At 29.4% G+C, this 7306-nt stretch overlaps 2 non-coding genes across 2 annotated transcripts; both read left to right on the top strand.

Annotated features, from left to right (window-relative positions):
- Window positions 1-5839: 5839 nt before the first annotated feature.
- LOC126026047 (U6 spliceosomal RNA) lies at window positions 5840-5946 on the top strand. The gene has a single exon (XR_007501561.1). It is a non-coding gene; the product is annotated as a U6 spliceosomal RNA (small nuclear RNA).
- A 1026-nt stretch (window positions 5947-6972) lies between these two features.
- Window positions 6973-7079, top strand: LOC125996295 (U6 spliceosomal RNA). The gene has a single exon (XR_007491244.1). It is a non-coding gene; the product is annotated as a U6 spliceosomal RNA (small nuclear RNA).
- Window positions 7080-7306: the final 227 nt, after the last annotated feature.

Genomic DNA, 7306 nt, shown 5'->3' with positions numbered 1-7306 from the left:
CATAATAGGAAATAATTTTACCCACTACATTATCTCCAATACCCAAAATATATTATGTTTGAAGGTAATAGCAGAATCAAATAAGATTCCAGAATTTTATCTGGGGAATACCTAGACAAAGAATTTTTCATTAATTTAAAAATAGACAAAAAATATCCTAATAAAATGCAACATTAAATGTTCAAAGTCACAATTTCTATAGTGGTTAGTATTTATTTACTGAACTACATTAATAAAGCTAGAATTTTTCATCTTAAGTCACTTAGTTCCATTCACTGAGTCTTTAAAACATAATTGTGTCAGTAAAATAAAAATAAGAGAATGGAATGGTACCTTTCAAGAACTGGATGAGAATGGAAAAGGAGGGAGAATATGTGTTGGTTGTAGGAAAATATACACTCCATTATTTGATGTGGGAAGGAACATGGTTAATATGTATATTTTTATTTTCTTTCAGCTTCAAATTGGTTTCTACTGCGGTCAAAATGGGTTCTTGAGAAGGGAAACATCATGATTTAGCTTTCTGTCTATGAATGTGTCATTTATGGCAGATAATGAGTCATGGTTTGCAGTACTTATGTTCTCCAAATAGATCAACTCATACATCAAGGACACATTGAGGCAAAGAACATATGATGTGTCCTAAAAATCTATTGTGCTACAAAATCCAAATTAAATTAATATAATAATACTTTTTATTGTAAAAGAACTTGAATTCTACTTTTCTTTGATATTTTGCCATGCTTTTAAATAAATATACAAATAAGAAAAATATTTCACACATAATTGAAGGCCTATTAAATGAGTTAATAAACAAAGATTAATTTTTAAGACTTTTGAAGACAACATAATATGGTTTCATGTCTCACAAATATAAGCAAGTATATACTGAAATGTCTAGATTTTCCAAAGTTTAACTTTATACCTATAATATTGGATAAAAACTATTAAGATCTACTGTAATCATTATGGGAAGCAATAATAATTAAAAGCAATTTAAAATTCAGATGAGTCAGCATTTCTTTTTGAGATAGTACATACTCAGAGGACATTTATTATTAAACAGATTAGTTTGTACAACAAGAGCAAATAAAATCACAGAAAATATGTCTGAAAAAATTAAAGCAAACATGTTTTTCATTTCAGATATATTATCACACTGGCAGTTATTAAATTTTAACATGTAATAAATAGATGGTAGGAAAATAAATATTTCCAGAAATACTTAACTTACAATAATAAAAATAAAATGACTTTGAGTCTATTTGATGAAAAATTGACTTCATTTTTATCTTTAAATATATAAATAGTACATTTTGAGTGTTTTATTTTTGCCAATTTAAAGGCACCAAAACTAGTTTTCAGTGCTTTCCAAGATAAACAAAATGCCAAACAAAGAAAGTATACATACATCCTTAAACAAATAATTAATATAACTGTGAAAATGTAGCAATCAAGAAGTTGTTATTGGAGCCAGAGCAATAATAAAGTAAGTAGAACACTTGCCTTGCATTCTGTTAACCTGGGTTCAATCAATATCTGGCATTACATCTAGTTCCCCTAGCCTGAAAGAAGTAACCCCTGAGCATCACTGTTGAGACCTACAAACAAACAAAAATCAAATAAATAGGCTGTTTTTATTAGAAAATATATAAAAAATTATGGAAATTTAATATATCTTTCTATATTATTAAAAACACAAAATTAATTCTGGCGTGACAGAAAAGTGTACAGGAATTTGTAGTTTCTTGTGTATTTCTATCACCTATGTTACTTATTGACAGCTTTATTTAAGAAAATTACTTAATTTTCCTGTCTCACTTCACTTTTCTACAACAGGCAGAGATAACTTTATGGAATTAATTGTAAACATATGTATGAAAATATAGAAAATTAAAATAAGGGCACAACCTACCAGCTGTAAACTCATGAATATTACCAAACCCATATTTTTATTATCCTCATTTGAGAAATAAAAAATTAATACTTCAAAGAACTACATTTATATTTATGAAAATCATAAACTACATTCCTATCAGTTTTATTACATGTAAACCCACTATTAGTTGGAACTCCTAAGATTATTATTATAGCAATAGGAAGATATTTTGTAACCAAAGTACACTTAGTTTTTCACTAGATCTTTAGTGAAAAAATTTAAACATATGATATATAAACTAACATTCTTGTTTTCATAATTATAAAATATTTAGAATTTCTGAGTGTGTCACATTTTACAATCACTTTCTCCATATTTAGTAAATACAAATATATAAAATCTTAAAACAATCTAAGACATTGACTTAAAATATTCACGAAAGATATTAAAATTCTCAACTTTAATTTATATGTAAGTGATTTTTAAAAGTGGTCGCACATTAAGGATCAACTTGGGAGATTTTTGTTCATCTTTTCTTTGTAAAAATAAATGCTGATGTGTTGTTTTCTCCTAATTCAATCAATATACCTAGGGTCAATTAGTCATTGATATATTCTAAACATTCTTTATGAAATCCCACTTTCTTCACTGCCTGAGACCTATTGGCGCAAATATTTATGTAAATGTGTTAAACTATAGATTAATGAATGAAGAACATAAAGCAAAAGAAAAAAAAGATCAAAGAGGAAATATACCTTTTTATGATAATTTTGGTAATTTCTGTTCATTTATTTTCTAAAGTAGTGTACTTGTATTAAAATGGAATTGATAGTAAAGTGTATTGAATAGGATTCAGACAATATTGAATGCATGTGTTATATATCTTTATTCCCTGTATATTTTATTAGAATATATGATCACAATTGGACATAAAATAGTCACTTTTATATGATCACTATGAAGCACTTTTTATTTCACCTTTCTCTCCTCTAAAACAATTCTTAATTTTATTTATTAGGGAAGAATACAAAATAATTTGTTATTTGAATCAGAGAATTTGTTTTGTTTTGGTCTGGTTTTTGTGGATCTTGCCCATAGTTGTTCAGGGCTGACTCCTGGCTCTATGATTAGGAAGCATTTCTAGAGTACTCAGGGAAATATTTGTGTGTAATATCTGAGATAAAAATGGGTCAGTTTTTGTGCAAGACAAGTGCCATACACATTGTACTAGCACATATATCTCTCCATCTCCTGAAATTATAGCTGTTTGAATAAAGGAATTTTCAATTCCTTATTATTTAAGATAAAATCAGTAATTGTAAGAATTTTATTTAAGAAAAAAATATTTTCTTTTAAAAATTATAACTATAAAAGTCATTATAAATCAGATGTTAAGTAATAGTTTTTAAACAGTTATTAATTTTGATAGCAAACAGAGTAACACTTGCAACAGAGGCTATATCAAAATTTGTGCTAATCTTAAAAATATATTGCAATTTTGCTCATTGTAAGAGATATTAACTTTTTTGCATGTCTCATTTATTTTTATGAGTAATAAAATCTGCAAAATGATGACACATTTGGAAAGGAAAATTTATATAATGAGTTAGAAATCTCATATTTTACATTTTCATATCATAAAATTAAAAATAAAATTAATGCTGTACATATATTTACAGGTTAATTTATTTCTTCTTAAATGTAAACATTAAATAAAAAAATGGAGTATTTTCTATGGTAGCATTTTTCTAAATGTTTGATTAAAAACTAAATTACAAAATGCAAATAGTTGTAATTATACTTTTGCCAAATTTGTTTAAATATGTATGGTTCTGCTCAATAAATGTTTTCATTTACCATGTAAATTTAAATTTTACTGGAGTTTACAAAGGTCATATAAAATGATTGATCTATAAATAGAAATAAGATAATAGATATTGGTAAGTTATTAGGATGTGTTCTAAAACCAATATTTTAGTCTGGCCACATCACTTGTTTTCTCAGAGAGCTAGCACTTTAAAATGTTAACATCTGAAATAAAAATGTGGTTATAATTTCAATTCTAGAAAGTCCAACTGGCTTTTAGTAAAATTGTTATAGATAACTTTTATTGCCATTTAAACACGGTGTAAAATCAAGTACTTTCCTCTGGGTCTCCCTTAGGATGGTCTCTGCTGTCAGTACAAACAAGTTAGCTATAAAAGTTCATGTACCATCATGATAGGCTTGTTCATGTACAAGCCTCTAGGAGGGCTTGCTTTCATAACTTTCAATTCCATGATTTACTTCAAAACAGAAGAAAATAAAATTAGGTGGTTGTAAGTACAATTTCAAGATTTTTCAGTCATCATCTTTCCAATATGTAGTCCATGTCATTCCTATTCACATTCAACAATTAAATGAAAATACAGTTCACTCTGAAAGAGGAACTGCTTTGAATGGCTTCTGTCTGGCCCAATGACTTTGCATAAAGTATTTTTTATCTCTAAAAGTCTCTCTATCATTCATTTTATTGCCTATGAAAACTGCCAAATGGAAGGTCAGTCCATGTCAAAATAAAATGATGGGGAAATACATACATTCATGGACTGGGAATTTTCATTCGAAGATCATTAGTAGGAACTAAACAACTCTATCCTAGGCTAGTTATTAGCCTGTTAATTTCAAATGTGCTTGCGTGTGAGTGTGTGTTTGTGTGTGCATGTGTGTTTGTGTGTATGTGTACTCTTTGCTATTCTCAGAATATATATTATGTAATACTGCTTATTGTGATTACATAGAATCCCATTGTCTTTATTCTCATTTAACTATATGTACTATAATTGATATAAATCTACTGTCCAGTTTTAGCTACCAATTTTGTAATTAATGCTATCCATAGAAATAGGTCATAAAGTAACAGCTGATTGAAGTCTTTTGCATTATTGAAATCTCAAAATGTTGAAATCTACAGGTTTAAGTCCTTTTCAATTTTTTAAAGATCTACAGTGTGCTTTTATGCCTGACTATTAAATACACGTTTCATATGAATATTTAGTTCATCCTTGAAGAAACACATTGAGTTTGAAGTTATTTAATGCCACAATATAAATTTCAATTTGAAGACATTTCCAGTTCTATCCTGAAGTGTATAAAATAATAAGGCTGAGCTAGTAGCATGATTTAATGCCTTTCTCCAGGAACAGTTCAGCCTAAAGCAGGAATACTATATTTTTTTTAAAAAGCAGCAAAATGAAATATCACTACTGAACTTTTCTCATTCTGAACTTTTGTGATAAAAAGGGTCAATTTAACTTATTTAAAAATCCAAAGTACAACAAATAATAAAATGCAAAATGCTTTTGATACTTTAAAATACAATTTAATGCAAAATATTGCATTCTTTTTCTTGGAATGGGTTAAGTCTGTCAAGCTAACAGTTGCTCCTGCGGCCATATTCTAATAATAATTTTGTAATTCCTAGGGCAAATTCATAAGGAATGACTATATACTGATGTGTTAAATTAAGGTTCATGTTGATTTCACAAATAAACAAGGACTCCAAATAAATCAATTTTCCTATTAGCATACTCTAATTAAGATTTAATATTGATTGGAAATAGTGAATGGAAATTTGTATAGATTTTTGTAATATATATTTCAGTAAAATATACAACTATTAATGCTAATTAAGTTAATTCTAATCTTACCTTAGTATATAAATAATTCAAAAAAAGCCCAGTGTAAGTTCTAGACACCTACTTAGTTTTAGCAAAGCAGAGTCCAAGTACATATAACAGAAGACTATGATACAAAAATGATCACTTGAGATAAAAGGGTACTTAAAATAGAAAATCATTATTTAAAATGTGTGTCGTTAGTACAATGATATAGTTAAAATTGCATTTTTCCACTCTCTTTTAATTTCTTGAGATTTTATTTACTATCATGCTGATGTATTGGGTTAAGAAGAATAAAATTGTGCTCGTTTTGGCAGCACATATACTAAAATTCAAACGATACAGAGAAGATTAGCATGGCCCCTGAGCAAGGATGACAAGCAAATTCATGAAGCGTTCCATATTTAAATAAAAAAGAAGACTGAAATTGAAAAATAGAACAGTGGATAGGGCACTTGACTTGCTTGTAGACTACATGAGATGTTCCTGAGACCACATATGTTTTTCAGAAAGCCTCTAGTAGTAACTCATGAGCACCACAAGGTGTAGCCCCCAACGAAAAAAAACCTGAAAATAGAAAAACTGAAATTAACTATAATTTTAAAAGATATCATAAAAGAGTTCCTCAAATGGTTTGTGAAATGATTATTCTCAGTATTTTTGTATTATATTATGTTTTATTGTCAAAATAACTAAATGACTTCATAAGTAAAATTAAACCTTGTAATTTATCCCCATATTTAACAAATCTCCTTTTGCATCATTTCCCCAAAAAGACACAATAATATCTAAATATACTAACTTTTGTGTTTTTGTACCAATAATGACTATATATATTAATGACTGTGTCTTTAGGGAAAGAGCCCTAGTATTGCTTTATTTTTATTTGTTTTGTTGCAGCACTCATGGGTTCCTCCTGGTTCTGTGCTAAAAAATCAGTCTGGCTAACCCCAAAAGGACCCCAATTTGATCCCTGGCATCCCAAATGTTCCCTGAGCCTGCCCGAAGTGATTTCCGAGCACAGAGCAGGAGGAACCCCCAGGCACTGCTTGTATGAAGCAAAAACCAAGAAGAAGAATAAGAAGGAGGAGGAGGAGGAGGAAGAGGAGGAGGAGGAGGAAGAGGAGGAGGAGGAGGAGGAAGAGGAGGAGGAGGAGGGAGAGGAGGAGGAGGAGGAGGAGAAGGAGGAGGAGGAGAAGGAGGAGAAGGAGAAAGAGAAGGAGGAGAAGGAGGAGGAAGAAGGAGAGAAATAAAAGAAAGAAATAGAAAGAAAGAAGAAAGGAAAAGAGAAAAAAGAAAGAGAAAAGAGAAAAAGAAAGAAGAAAGAAGAAACAAGGAAAGAATGAAAGAAAGAAGAAAAAGAAAGAAGACACAAGGAAAAAAAGAAAGAAGAAACAAGGAAAGAAGGAAAGAAGTAAAAAGAAAAAGAAAGACGTGCTCGCTTCGGCAGCACATATACTAAAATTGGAACGATACAGAGAAGATTAGCATGGCCCCTGCGCAAGGATGACACGCAAATTCGTGAAGCGTTCCATATTTAAAAAAAAAAAAAAGAAAAGAAAGACAAGAAAGAAAGAAAAGAAAGAAAGAAAGAAAGAAAGAAAAGAAAAAGAAAGAAAGAAAGAAAGAAAGAAAGAAAGAAAGAAAGAAAGAAAGAAAGAAAGAAAGAAAGAAAGAAAGAAAGAAAGAAAGAAAGAAGGAAGGAAGGAAGGAAGGAAGGAAGGAAGGAAGGAAGGAAGGAAGGAAGGAAGGAAGGAAGGAAGGAAGG

The sequence above is a fragment of the Suncus etruscus genome, chromosome 1 (assembly GCF_024139225.1).
Source record: "Suncus etruscus isolate mSunEtr1 chromosome 1, mSunEtr1.pri.cur, whole genome shotgun sequence".
Taxonomy (NCBI): Eukaryota; Metazoa; Chordata; class Mammalia; order Eulipotyphla; family Soricidae; genus Suncus; species Suncus etruscus.
Note: the sequence above shows the minus strand (reverse complement) of the source record. Positions and strands in the feature narration are given on the sequence as shown.